At 41.0% G+C, this 15,871-nt stretch overlaps 1 pseudogene; it reads right to left on the reverse strand.

Annotated features, from left to right (window-relative positions):
* Positions 1–13,225, reverse strand: part of LOC137002552 (protein NLRC3-like) — a 31,010-nt pseudogene extending 17,785 nt beyond the window's left edge.
* Between the last annotated feature and the right edge of the window lie 2,646 nt (positions 13,226–15,871).

Here is a 15,871-nt window from a genome sequence, read left to right on the forward strand (position 1 = left end):
ATTACAGTGACAAACTCGCTTATATTAAACATCTATCTTTTATCAATAAAACAATAGGACTGATGACATGGTATACCCGTGTTATAACAAATAAATGAAAGGTCTTTGGAATTTCCCCTTAATTCAAAGTGAATGCTTTGTTTGTGGTTTATTAATATTAACGAAAACAACAAATACAAAAAAGTACAATGACAAATTAATTCATATTAAACATTGGACTTTTATTAACAAAATGAATAAGCTGGATGATATGGTATACCCACGCTTAAAAGATCTTTGGATTTTAAAAACGAAATACTTATTAATACTTTTTTTGTGGTTCGTTATTTTTAATGAAAACACAACAACAATAAAACAAAGACAAACTCACTTACATTAAACAAAGAAATGCAACTTTTATTAACAAAAGTTCTCTTGCAATTTTGCCTCTGATATCGTCTTGTCAGTAATCGCACCACACTTTCGTCATGTGACTCGTGTGGCTCAACTTACCTCAGTATCTTCAATTTACACTTTAAATTGTTCAGTCCAGTGCAGAGCAGCTTCACTCCTGAATCATGCAGATTATTATTGTTCATGTTCAGCTCTTTCAGATTGGTATCTGATCCAAGAACTGCAGCCAGAGCTGAACAGCTTTTGTCTGTTAAGTTACAATCATTTAACCTACAAGAGAAATAAATCACATTACAGAATAAGATGGAACACATACATTTTTCTACAGTATATATAAATATTAAAGCTGCTTACTTTAACTTTTTTTAATTTGCAATAAATTTACAAAAAATATATAATGAGCAAGTACAGCATGAATCCATTTTCCAAAGTGAAACAGTTTTCAAGGTGTACAGTAGTGATTATCTCCAATCACTACTTTACACCTATAATAAGTGTTTATATTCTGATTATATTAGACTGGTTCGTGTCGTACCACCACAGAGTAGCACAGTATTTGTGTGACACGTCATAGACATGAAATCACCTTTATTTCTATAGTGCTTTTTTACAATGCAGATTGTGCCAAAGCAGCTTTACAGTGATAACAAGAAAATAATTTTGGCAGCACAACAGCTCTAGAAGTAAATGGTGTCATTGACCAGCTTAAGTAAGTCCAGTATTGATTCATTCATTCATTGTAAAAATCATTAATTATTCATTTGGATCATTTAAATATATCCAGCGGCACAAGAGAAAACAGTGATGTCATCGTCCAGCTCTGTTCAGTTCGCATACAATGGTGTCAATGCAGGCAGATCAAAACATTGTTGAATATCAAGTGTCCCCAAATAAGCAAGCCAGAGCTGACAGTGGCAAGGAACCCAAACTCCATCAGGTGACAAAAATGGAGGAAAAAAAAAAAACCTTGGGAGAAACCAAGCTCAGTCGGGGGGCCAGTTCTCCTCTGGGTCATAAGTCAGATTGAGATTGGAACAGTCAAAATGAGGAATAGCTCCAGCTACGATGTTCACACGCAGTTCTGTTTAACAACCACTAGAGCGCCAAAAGTTATGGACTGCAGCTTTATATATATTTTCCATTATTTATTTTTTTTAACATAAACAGCATATATAGAGTGAATGTAAACATTACTCTTCAAAAATTAGAATTTGTACTTTAGTATTTTTTATTTAGTGACAACTGTCCTAGATAAAATGAAGCATATTTGAGAAAAAAAAAAAAGTATATACATTAGGGCTTGGTGGTTTTTCTGATTTTTTCGATTAATTCGAATTTATGTTTTGCCTTGATTTTATTATTTTTGTAATCAAGAAATCACGATTTTGAATAAAAATGTTAGCAAGCGTTCAATTAGACATGTTGACAATACAGCAATGATAACTGCATTAGGAGGAGAAGAAAATTATCCGACCCCAGGATGGCGCCGGCGTGCCTGATTAACCGCTCTCATGTGATGCTTTATGAATGTAGAACACATCACTGTTCTTAAAACTGTTTTGTTTTATACATTTTTGCAATATTACTTGAAACTGTCTTTACTAACTGATAAAAGACTATTTATTAGGTGCACTGAAAGTAATAATATTAATATACATAATCTGTGCACGAGGTAGGGCCTTAAAAACTTCAGCCAATCGTTTATGCGATCATCGTGTAAACGATTGGCCCTCTGGCTTGTCAATCACTGCCGTGACGTTCCTTGTGAGAGACGAGCGCGGCTGCGCGCTGCAGTAACTTTCCACACTCCACAGGCGCCGCATCCAATGTTATTGTCAGGGGGCTGTTCTTACGCATGCGCTCATTACAAAAACTCAGTAACAGTCTTTGGATTCTCAGTCGACGAAAAAATCCTCTCTATCACCTTTAAGCGGCTGTTCATTCAGAAATGCGAGACACTGCAAAAGACACGGGAGACAAGTGCAACATCTAAACATGTCCGCCAACATAAAAACATTAGGACAAATAGCGCAATGCAAAAACCTGTAAACCGGTTTGATATTTCATGTTTGCATGATGATGACAGGCTGAAAGCTGCTGCTGTTTTCTGTTTTTACAATGCAATTGCTATTAATAATAGCCTATTACTGGTGTTATTTATTGATATTACTTTTTGGCTAAGAAATATTTAGCATTTTCTTATTTTATATTATTTCTGAGTATATAGGATGTGTTTAAGCTAAGTTTGTACAACATTTGTCTTCATATTTCAGGCATATTTTTGCAAAGATATTTAACAAATTGTTTTACACTTGAAATGGAACTTTTTTAAACCAGATTGTTAATAAAGAGAATGTTACTTAAATCATATTGTAGTTAAGTTTTTAAGGTGACTAGTTAAACAGTTAAAAAAAAAAAAATCAAAATCAAATCGTGAATCAGTCAATCACTCAGAAAAATCAAGATTTTATTTTTTTGCCATATCGCCCAGCCTTAATATATATTATATGTTTTAAGACTTACTAGCTTTTTATGGCTTTATAGCCGAGCCTGGTTCCTCCAAGATTTTTCTCTATTTCTGTCACCTGATGGAGTTTGGGTTCTTGCCACTGTTGTCTTTGGCTTGCTTAGTTTGGACACTTAATATTCAACAACATTATTGACTTGACTGAAAACTATTAGATGAGACAGTTCTATAATTCAAAACATGCTATGAAATCTTTAATGATTTAAGTAAAGCTAAGATTACTTACATCTAAGAACCTAAGAAAGTGTATTAGTTATTAATATTTCAAGAATAACATTTATTGTATTAAAGTAATTTAGGTTTTCTTGATTATTCATAGTGGTCAAACAATGGCCGATGCAGGGTGGACATACTAATTTAAAGATAGTAAAAACACATCCAAAACAATTGTTGAAATGAAATTAACATTTATTTTACTTAATATTAACTAAATTATAAAATATCAAATTGGGAGAACAGAGTACCAACTGATAATATAAAGTATATGTACTTTATTTAGCATATTATATAAAAAATCTCATTGTCAACCTTTTTTTAACCCTTCAAAATTTCATCTTTTTGGCAATATAACATCTGCACCATTTTTTTTTTCTTTTTTCAGTTTAAGCCTCTGAATAAAATGTATGTAGCCTATGTTCCCTTCCTCAAGTATGAGTATGAGCCAATATATAATTCTATGTAAGTCATAAAAGTGTTTATGATAGAAAAAATATATGCATTTTTAACATTTTTAAATATATTTTTATATTTTGTCTAAAGGTTTGATAAACTGTTTCCATTCAAATTTAGTTTGCTTTTTCAGACTATTATTTCATATGTCACGCTTTATAGGGTTAAGTTCATGTTCATGATAGGGAATCACTATAGAGTAATGTAGATAAATGCATTTTTCAGATGAGAGCAAAACATGACAAAACATGTTAAATGACTTACAGAGCTCTTCTGGAGGTTTTGATGACTGCTGATAATCTAATGAGACACTCGTCTGATTTCTTGAATTTCTGAAGCTCAAACTCCTCCAGCTCTTTCTCTGATGTCAACAACACAAAGACCAAAGCAGACCACTGGGCAGGTGAAAGGTCACCAGATGAGAGACTTCCTTTGCTAAGGTGGGTCTGAATCTCCTTCACCAGAGTTTGGTCGTTCAGTTCATTCAGACAGTAGAACAGATTGATGGATCTCTCTGCAGACAGATTATCTTCTAATTTCTGCTTGATGTACTGAACTATTTCCTTGTTGCTCTGGTCATTGTCGTCTTGTTGTGTCAACAGACCCCGTAAGAGTCGCCGATTGGACTGGACTGACAGACCGAGGAGGAAGCGAAGGAAAAGGTCCAGGTGTCCATTGTCACTCTCGAGCGCCTCGTCCACTGCAGTCTTGAGAAAATCAATCATGGATTCATTTTTGTTTTTCTGTTCTGTAGACTCATGAACAAACACACTTTTCTTGTTGATGTCTAGAAACAGATGTGCATAAAGGGCTGCAATAAACTCTTGAATGCTCAAGTGAACAAAGCAGTACATGGTACCAAGAATGATCCCTGTTTCCTTCTTAAAGATCTGGGTACACATGCCTGAATACACTGATGCCTTATAGACGTCAATACCACAGGCTTCCAGGTCTGTGTCATAGAAGATCACGTTGTTTCTCTCCAGCTGATGAAATGCCAGTTTCCCCAGTGAAAGGATGGCATCGTTATCCCAGGAAACATCTGCTGCATATTCTCCATCATACTTTCGGTGGCTCTGCTGGATCTGAAAGCGGAGAAAGTGTGTGTACATTTGTGTCAGAGTCTTGGGAGTGTCTTCAGTGTTTGATTCCTGTAGTGTTTTAGAGATCTCATCAGCCTGATTGTTTTCCACATCATTATTTCTTTTCTCCTCCAGAATGTTCTGGAGAACAGTGGCTGAAATCCAGCAGAAGACTGGGATGTGGCACATGATAAAGAGACTCTTTGATTTTTTAACATGATCAATGATTGTTTTGGCCTGATTCTGATCTGTGAATCTTTTTTTGAAGTACTCTTCCTTTTGAGCGTCACTGAATCCTCGTATCTCTGTCAGCCGGTCGATACAGTCAGGAGGAATCTTACTGGCAGCTGCTGGTCTGGTGGTGATCCAGATGAGAGCAGAAGGAAGCAGATTTCCCTTCATGAGGTTCGTTAGGAGAACATCCAGAGAGGCTGGTGATGATACATCACTCCACATCTCATTACAATCAAACTTCAGAGGAAGGCGACATTCGTCCAATCCATCAAGGATGAACACGACTTTGAATTGATTCCTTCTTGTAAGGTTCAGTCCTTTTGTCTCTGGGAAAAAATGAGTTATAAGGTCCATCAAACTTAGTTTTTCTTTCTCCTTTAAGTTCATCTCTCTGAATGGAAGAGGAAATATGAAACTGATATCTTGATTTTCTTTTCCTTCAGCCCAGTCCAGAACAAACTTTTGCACAGAGACTGATTTTCCGATGCCAGCGACTCCTTTTGTCAGTACAGTTCGGATCTCCTCGTCTTGTTCAGGAGCTTCAAACAAATTTGTGCATTTAACCTGAATCTCTTGAGATTCATGTCGCCTGGAAGCAACTTCAATCTGTCTGACCTCATGTTCAGTATTGACCTGTTCACTGCCACCCTGAGTGATATAGAGATCTGTGTAGATGTTATTCAGAAGTATGGATTCACCATGCTTCGCCATTCCTTCAAACACACGTTGATACTTCTTCTTTAGGCCAAATTTTAGCTGAGGATTGAAGAGCAGTTCAACTAAACACAGGAACAAAAATAGGTAGTTTTAGTCTTAATTTATAGTTTTATAGATGGTCTACATCAGTGGTTCCCAACCACGATCCTGGAGGCCCACCAACACTGCACATTTTCTATTTCTCCTTTGTCTGACAGACCCATTTCTGGTCTTGGAGTCTCTGTTAATGAGCTGATGACCTGATTCAGGTGTGTTTGATTAAGGAGATATGGAAAACATGCAGTGTTGGTGGGCCTCCAGGATCGTGGCTGGGAACCACTGATCTACATTAATAAGTGTCAATCTGACAGATGGTCATGAGTCTCTGACCTTCTAGAGCATCAGCAGCTTCATCTTGCTTCATCTCTCTCAGGTAATGTAGTGTGAGATCAAGAGCTGCTGCTTTGATAATGCATCTATTCTCATTAAAGTCCTTCACAAAGTTTTCTCTGTTCTCATTTAGTAATATTTTCTTAAACTTTTCCAGCTCTTCCTTCAGAAATCTTATTATTTTGCTCTCAAGATCCTACAAACAAAAACAAGAAAAAAAAAAAACAGTACAACAATTTAAACTAAATTGTACATCTACATTTGGTCAACGCTATTCATTTAATAACAAAATATCTGTAAAAAGAAAAACAAAACAGACTAATACCTTGTCTACACCAGACTTGACTTTTTCGCATCAGGCTCAGCATGTCTACACTGAACACGACAAACCGACCGTTTCAAAGCACTTGGACTACATCAGAAATAGAACGGGGAATCTGTTTACTGTCGGGAATTTGTCGCGTCACGCCGCATCCAGTGTAGACAATATCACTGATTATAACGGGTTCTATTATCTTTTGACGCGTCACGTCGCTCGCGTCCGGTGTAGACACAGTGTATTTTTAACAAATAAAAAAATATGTGCTTAAAAGGAAAAATAAGTGACTAAGAGAAATTCAATTAAATTTCTATTTTCAATAACATTTTTATATATGATAATACAATAACATGTTTGTTATAAATATTAAACATTTATGAAAATGTGTTTTCCTACCTGGAAGATCCCCAGGAGATTGTCTTTGAAATTCTTGTGGTTCTTTTGAGTCTGAACGTCTGAGTCTAATGTCTCATATTGAAGCCTGTAATCAAATAAATACAATAAAATACTGATTTTCCAGGCAAAACATTACAGAAAGAGAAATAAAACATTAGCTGTGAATACTCTGATAAATATTTGATCTAAAATGTTTCATGATTGGTATTCAAAATTATCCCACAGATACACACTTCCGGTGTGAGAACGCTGGCGCACTACTGCTGCCGCTTCACGCTGGTGCTTGTTCGTCTGTCTGTTTGACTGTCTGCCGATACGTTTTTATTTTTGGATTCGTTTCTACTGAATTCAACAGATCTGGATTACTTTCTGGATTACTTTCTTTACTTAAAAAGTTTTGAACGACTGACCTGGCATTCTCACGATCCTGTCACACTGATCGGCTACGAGCCCTCTCCATTCCTACTCACATCCTTCCCGACATCTGGCAAGGTGAGTCTCCACTCTCTTTGTCATTTGTGGTGTAAGTCCTCGGTATGGTTGGGTAGCCTTCCCTTCTGTGGATTGTGATTTGGTTCGGTTCTGGCTAACGTAGTTAAACCGACAGTTGATATATGGGTCTGCTGAATACTTCTATGAGTGAATGCCTGCGCAAACTGCTGCCGCTGCTCTCTGACGGCTTCATCTATTTTATTCTGTTGTTTGATTACTGATTTCTCTGGTCGTTTTAACAAACTGCACCTGAGGACTGTTTTTCCCAAATAGAAAACTTTTCAGTAATTCTGACTGGGCTGACGGTTTGATCACGGCCTTTGGTGTCGCTTACTTCTCAAGGAGCTATCCAGGAATTTGTTTGCAACAATGTGGGTCAGCCTACTTCTCTTGTGGATTATATTTTATTTCATATACCATCCAGTGACATCGATACTTCAATATACAGCGGCAGAACTTTTCTCACTGCGATTTTGTGTCAACGAACCTCCGCTGACCCTTAAGTCTCACCAGGATATTAAATACTATCCTCGGCAGAAGTAGAAGAACCGGCTTTACTGACAAAATGTGCGTGACAATCACATGCGATATATCCCCCAGCCCTACTATCCCTACAACAAAGTGATTGTCTGGTTACTTTTAAATCACGTCTTAAAACCTGCTTATTTAAATTAGCTTTCTCTGACCAGTTTTAAATATTGTATGTTAGCTGTTGCTTTGTTTGTATTGTGTCTCGATTTGTTTTATGACTACCATTTTACTGTACGGTGTCCTTGAGTGTTTTGAAAGGCGCCTTTAAATAAAGTGTATTATTTATTATTATTATTATTATTATTATTATTATTGACTGATACAACTTTTTAACACAGTCAACGTGTGACCAAAAATTAGAAACATAAAATACCTTTTATTAGATGATGGTTTTTCCCCACTGAAGTTTGGTGGTACTCCATCTTTTGACCGGTCACTCTTCAGAGACACAGAGCTGGACACATGTGATCCTGATCTTACACTAATGAAACAAAGAACGGAGAGAAAAACACTTTACTACAGGAGATACTTTAGTCTATTTGAAAAGGTTTAATTTTGCAATTAAATGCAGTATAACTGTGTATTTGTCCATTTATGACTACAGTTGGATGGATATATACATGTTTAGTTTCATGCTCTATTTTCCATAGTGAATTTATGCCTCCTTGTGGCTGCCTGTGTAATTGTGTTACTGGAATGAGTTTCATAAGGATCCCAGGAATTGAGTTTTATTGTGACTTATTGCAATAAAACTCAATTCCTGGGATCCTTATGAAACTCATTCCAGTAACACAATTACACAGGCAGCCGCAAGGAGGCATAAATTCACTATGGAAAATAGAGCATGAAAAATAAAAAATTGAGTTTTATTGTGACTTATTGCCCCTCCTCGAACCGTCACCTTAACGTGGTGGAGGGGTTTGAGTGCCCGAATTATCCTAGGAGCTATGTTGTCGGGGGCTATATGCCCCTGGTAGGGTCACCCAAGGCAAACAGGTCCTAGGTGACAGGTCAGACTAAGAATGGTTCAAAAAAAAAAAGCCCCTTATGAAAAGATTTCCACCAAGATCAGTTACGTCGCCCGGTATGGCGCAACCGGGGCCCCACCCTGGAGCCAGGCCCGGGGTTGGGGCTCGCATGCGAGCGCCTGGTGGCCGGGTCTTACCCCACGGGGCCCGGTCGGGCTCAGCCCGAAGCAGCGACGTGGGGTCGACCTCCCGTGGGCCCACCACCTCCGGGAGGGATCGTAAGGGGCCGGTGCATTGTGGATTGGGCAGCAGTCGAAGGCGGGGGCCTCAGCGACCCAATCCCCGGACACGGAATCTTGTGCTAGGGACATGGAATGTCACCTCGCTGGGGGGGAAGGAGCCTGAGCTTGTGCGGGAGGCTGAGAGGTACCGACTAGAGATAGTTGGGCTCACCTCCACGCACAGTTTGGGCTCTGGAACCCAACTCCTCGAGAGAGGCTGGACTCTCCACTACTCTGGAGTTGCCCGCAGTGAGAGGCGGCGGGCTGGTGTGGGCTTGCTCATAGCCCCCCAGCTTAGCCGAAATGTGTTGGAGTTTACCCCGGTGAACGAGAGGTTCGCTTCCCTGCGCCTTCGGGCTGGGGATAGGTCTCCCACTGTAATTTGTGCCTATGGGCCGAATTGCAGTGCAGAGTACCCGGCCTTCTTGGAGTCTCTGGGAGGGGTGCTAGAAAGTGCTCTGACTGGGGACTCCGTCGTTCTACTGGGGGATTTCAACGCTTACGTGGGCAATGACAGTGACACATGGAGGGGAGTGATTGGGAGGAATGGCCCCCCTGATCTGAACTCGAGTGGTGTTCTGTTATTGGACTTCTGTGCTAGTCATGGCTTGTCCATAACGAACACCATGTTCAAGCATAAGGGTGTCCATCAGTGCACATGGCACCAGGACACCCTAGGCCGGAGATCGATGATCGACTTTGTGGTTGTTTCATCGGACCTCCGGCCGTATGTCTTGGACACTCGGGTGAAGAGAGGGGCGGAGCTGTCAACTGATCACCACCTGGTGGTGAGTTGGATCCGATGGCGAGGGAGGAGGCTGGACAGACTCGGCAGACCCAAACGTGTTGTGAGGGTCTGCTGGGAACGTTTGGCCGAGCCCCCTGTCAGAGAGGTCTTCAACTCCCACCTCCGGCAGAGCTTCGATCGGATCCCGAGGGAGGTTGGAGACATGGAGTCCGAGTGGACAATGTTCTCAGCCTCCATTGTAGGAGCTGTGGCCGTAAGGTCTCCGGGGCCTGTCGTGGCGGCAATCCCCGAACCCGGTGGTGGACACCGGAAGTAAGGGATGCCGTCAAGCTGAAGAAGGAGTCCTATCGAGCCTGGCTGGCTTGTGGGACTCCTGAGGCAGCTGACGGGTACCGGCAGGCCAAGCGGACTGCAGCCCGGATGGTTGTGGAGGCAAAAACTCGGGTCTGGGAGGAGTTTGGTGAGGCCATGGAGAAAGACTATCGGTCGGCCTCGAGGAGATTCTGGCAAACCATCCGGCGCCTCAGGAAGGGGAAGCAGTGCCCTGCCAACACTGTTTACAGTGGAAGTGGGCAGCTGTTGACCTCAACTGGGGATATCGTCGGACGGTGGAAGGAATACTTCGAGGATCTCCTCAACCCCAGCGACACGTCTTCCTCTGAGGAAGCTGAGGCCGAGGGCTCAGAGGTGGACCCGTCCATCACCCAAGCTGAAGTCACCGAGGTAGTTCAGAAGCTTCTCGGTGGCAAGGCACCGGGGGTGGATGAGATCCGCCCTGAGTACCTTAAGTCTCTGGATGTTGCAGGGCTGTCTTGGTTGACACGCCTCTGCAACATCGCGTGGCGGTTGGGGACAGTGCCCATGGACTGGCGGACCGGGGTGGTAATCCCTCTTTATAAGAAGGGGGATCGGAGGGTGTGTTCCAACTACAGGGGGATCACACTCCTCAGCCTCCCTGGAAAAGTCTATGCCAGGGTACTGGAGAGGAGAATTCGGCCGATAGTCGAACATCGGATCCAGGAGGAACAATGCGGTTTTCGTCCCGGTCGTGGAACACTGGACCAGTTCTATACCCTCTTCAGGGTGTTGGAGGGTTCATGGGAGTTTGCCCAACCAGTCCACATGTGCTTTGTGGATATGGAGAAGGCATTCGACCGTGTCCCTCGTGGCACTCTGTGGGGGGTGCTCTGGGAGTATGGGGTCCGGGGCCCCTTGCTAAGGGCTGTCCGGTCCCTGTACGACCAGAGCAGGAGCTTGGTTTGCATTGCCGGCAGTAAGTCAGGCCTGTTCACGGTGCGTGTTGGACTCCGGCAGGGCTGCCCTTTGTCACCGGTCCTGTTCATTGTTTTTATGGACAGGATTTCTAGGCGCAGCCAGGGGCCGGAGGGAGTCCGGTTTGGGGACCATAGGATTTCGACACTGCTTTTTGCAGATGATGTTGTCCTGTTGGCTCCATCAAACCAGGACCTTCAGCGCGCACTGGGATGGTTTGCAGCCGAGTGTGAACTGGCTGGGATGAGAATCAGCACCTCCAAGTCCGAGGCCATGGTTCTGAGCCGGAAAAGGGTGGCTTGCCCCCTTCAGGTTGGTGGAGTAGTCCTGCCTCAAGTGGAGGAGTTTAAGTATCTTGGGGTCTTGTTCACGAGTGAGGGAAGGACGGAGCGGGAGATTGACAGGCGGATCGGTGCAGCTTCTGCAGTAATGCGGTCGATGTACCGGTCCGTCGTGGTGAAGAAGGAGCTGAGCCGTGAGGCGAAGCTCTCGATTTACCGGTCAATCTATGTTTCAACTCTCACCTATGGTCATGAGCTTTGGGTCATGACCGAAAGAATGAGATCCCTGATACAGGCGGTCGAAATGAGCTTCCTCCGTAGGGTGGCTGGGCGCTCCCTTAAAGATAGGGTGAGGAGCTCTGTCACTCGGGAGGAGCTCGGAGTAGAGCCGCTGCTCCTCCACATCGAGAGGAGCCAGCTGAGGTGGCTCAGGCATCTGTTCCGGATGCCTCCTGGACGCCTCCCTGGGGAGGTGTTCCGGGCATGTCCCACCGGGAGGAGGCCCCGGGGAAGACCTAGGACACGCTGGAGGGACTATGTCTCTCGGCTGGCCTGGGAACGCCTCGGGATTCCCCCGGAAGAGCTGGAGGAAGTGTCTGGGGAGAGGGAAGTCTGGGTGTCTCTGCTTAGAATGCTGCCCCCGCGACCCGGCCCCGGATAAAGCGGAAGAAAATGGATGGATGGATGGATGTGACTTATTGTTTTATTCAGTTTTATTCAATCACATACACCACTGTGACAAATAATGCAACTCTATAATGTAAACACACAAATTACCTTTTATTAGATGATGGTTTTTCCCCACTGAACTTTGGTGGTTCTCCATCTTTTGACTGATCACTCTTCAGAGACACAGAGCTGGACACATGTGATCCTGATCTTACACTAATGACAGAACAGAGATAAAATCACTTTAAATACTTCAATGTCTATCAATGATTTTATTATCTAAAAGCCAAAGTCATGGATTAATTCAGTGTGGTCGCGTCTAGAAGGAAATTAACAAATTATTAACTGTGATATTGTCTATAGAGTCCTGTGACAAACAAGAGTTTTATAGACAATGTCAGAGTTCATTAGAAGTTCAAAATTGAGGTTTAAAGAAATTACAAAATAATAATAATAAAACACTGATTCAAGTTTTGTTATTCACAGGAAAAACAAACTCCAGTAGAGTTTAAAATGATGGTGTGAAACAGATGCAGTGTTACCTGTGTTTCTCTGAGAGACTCATCTTAGAGAGAGAGTCCTTTCCTCGCTCCTCTGATCAGCACTGGTTTGAGAAAACAATCAATCGTTCAGCAGGACCTGGAAATGACAAGATTTTACAGAGATGAACAACATGAAAATAATGAAGAATGATGAGTTAGACACAACAGCAAAAACAATGAATAAAATAAAGTGAGTTACAAATATATTGTCATGTAAAATAACTGAATGATCTTAATAATTTCAGATTGTTTAATGAGTTTAACTGGCTCATTCAATTGAATACTAGCAGTTTTTTGTTCTTTGACAAAAAATAATAAAACAAAATGTCTGGTTCAAAAATACTTTCGATTTCGCATCACAAAAACAACAGCCTAAAACGGAACTGGGAGCAAACCTTCAGAAACATATTCGTTTTCAATAACTCTTACTCTGTAACCCTTTCTTAATGTTTTAACATCCGTGGTTGTCAAAGATTCTTCAAAGATTGTCAAAGATTCTTCGTCTGTTCGGATATCAATTGGTGTTATGGATCATAACTGGTGATCATAAAATGCGCGTGCACGCAGATGTTTACCTTGATTTCCGACAGATTCGTCACATGCGATATTTCACGGATCATAGATTTAAAAACGCGTGTTTCACCAGTTGTAAACATTGTTATGCATAATAAATTGCTTTGAATTCGCAGCGTCTGTTTGTGTATTCGATGCCTTTTTCAGGAAGTGTAGCCTGCTCGTGTCACGCTCACTAACCGCACACACGCACGCACGCACGCACACACACACACACACACACACACACACACACAACATCTGAATTTAAAAAAATGACCCAGTTCAAAAGTTTATACCCTTTTAATACTGTGTTTTAATACTGATTTTTAATACTGTGTGGTGTTACCTGGATGACGACTTTTTTTTTTTCTTTCTTTTTTTTTTTTTTTTTAGATGGTTGTTCATGAATCTGATCAGTTAAACTCCCCAACGTTCTTCAGAAAAATCCAACAGGTCCTGCAGATTCTCCAGCATCTTTTGCATATTTGAACCAACAAAGACCAACAATGATCCAAGACATAGTGGATACTTCATGGATGCAGTAATTAAAGCTGGCTGTCCTGCATCCATGAAGTATCCACTAAGTCTTGGATCATTGTTGGTTCAAATAGAAGACACATGTATTACTTGGATATATCGATATTGATATACACTGTGTGTGTGTGTGTGTACAGTGGCGCCTGCAGCTGTACGGCTGTACGCACTGTGCGTACCTTGAGAGGGCGCTAATAGACCTTTTTCACAAGAATCGGAAATCACGTGACGCAGGGTAAAGTTAGTTCCGCTATGCGTCTACGGCTATTACATTGATATGCTCTTTTCTCAAATATCGCTTCTTACCTTTTCTGTTTTGTCTGTTTTCCAAATAGCTTTTGTATAATCTACAAATAAATTATTTTCTACTTGTTTGTAGCTTATACAGCCACTCAGACCGTTGATCGAATTTACCGGAAGATGGATTTATATCACCAGCTGTCATACAGCAAAGGCTATGCAGCTACGCATTCAGCAATTTCCCAGATCGTATTACGTACTACGAACATTTATATAATTTATTAATTAAAAAAATTAACTCCCAATATATACTTTAATGTGGGATATAAAGTCGTGAGATACATAATATTGTCGTGAGTTTAATAGCTACGTTTTAAAAAATATATAGCATGTCTCATATGGCATCACATCCCACATTCAAGCATATGTTATCATTAATCCTGATCGATTAAAATGATTAAACTAAGACATAATTTCCAAAACCACACTGTACACAACTATCAGTCTTTGCATGTTGCAATAGCACAACAATGCTGCGCATAATACACACTTTAAGATGATGACGACAGGAAAATGAGTGAGAGATGACTGAAGTGTTTATATCCAGAAATATCATGGTGCGAGCAGTCCTGCTTCACGAATCAGAGGATCAGGCTTGTGTGATAAGGGATCTACCAGTCGATCATTTCCCCAGCACGTCGCTAAAAACACTCTATACATCTCATTATGTGCATATGTAACGGTGTGTAAAAGTGTTAAATTAATGCATAAATGGGGACAGCGCCATCTGTCTGCTACGTGATGGCATATAGCACGTGAAATAGGGACCACCCACAGCAGAGATAATGAGACATGCTGTGGGTAAGTCGCACATTTTCAACAGCTGGAGATTTATAAGTTAAAATGATTAAAAACACATAACTAACTGCTTTATTGCTGATTTATACTGCAATGAACTTCTTATACAACTGCTGATATATGTTTGGCATCGAATGTGTTGTTTTATGTTGAGTTATTTTTAGTTTGTAATACGAGGCCTACTCGTGATTAATTTGTGCATTGTCTTTGTTTTATGTAGAAGTGATTTTAATTCTCTGTGCTGTTTCCTTTATTTCTACGTGTTCCCCATTGTGCAGGTATGTTGTAAGATGTGTTGTTTTAATGTTTAATGTATTAATTAATAGTTCAAATGGAATTATATAAATTCGCCGCTAGGTGGGGATGTTTACCCTTCAAATCCAATTTAATTGAATTGAATTGTTCAGTTTTTCATTTATTTGTGATAAATTCATTGAAAAGTCTATTGAAGTTGTCAAATTGAAAATTGTTAACACTATACGATCACAATGCATAAAGATTTAATTGATTTAAAAAGATTAAGAAAAAGAAAGAACTGTTTTAAATAAACAGCAGAGATAATGAGACATGCTGTGGAAGTGATTTTAATTCTCCGTGCTGTTTCCTTTATTTCTACGTGTTCCCCATTGTGCAGACCACCCAGGCAAGACCGTCACATTGGTGCCGTGAAGTTGTGATGCCGCTGTGTTGCTTTGGGTCACGTCTTCAAGCAAGTTGTTAAAGATTGCTGTGTTGCTGCATTCTGGAAGGATCCTTCATCGTTTCGAAAGCTCATCATCGGTTCACAGCCTTTCCATAAGGGACTCCTTGCTTTATCCTTTTTCAATTTGTTGGACTTTTCACTCTGATCATTTAATTTTGAGTTTGTTTATTTGTGTATGTACACTTGTAGCACATTTTAATGCCCATAATGAGTGACAGCAATAGATATTTGCCTGATCAATTCACTCCTAGTCCAGTGGGCAGAGGCAGAGGGGTTTTAGGTGTACCAATTCCCTTTTCAGTGGACAGCCCCAATACTGGCAATAGTGATAGTAGACCTGGCATTACCAGAAGGGTGTGCACTGCGTGCGCAGAGTGTGATGTATCGGGCATGCAGTCAAATGTCATTCATAAACCTAGTGAAGTGATCACGTCAACACCTAATGTTGAACATAGTGTACCTGATATGTTAGGACAAATGAGTTCAATTGT

Source organism: Chanodichthys erythropterus, chromosome 16, assembly GCF_024489055.1.
Source record: "Chanodichthys erythropterus isolate Z2021 chromosome 16, ASM2448905v1, whole genome shotgun sequence".
Lineage (NCBI taxonomy): Eukaryota > Metazoa > Chordata > Actinopteri > Cypriniformes > Xenocyprididae > Chanodichthys > Chanodichthys erythropterus.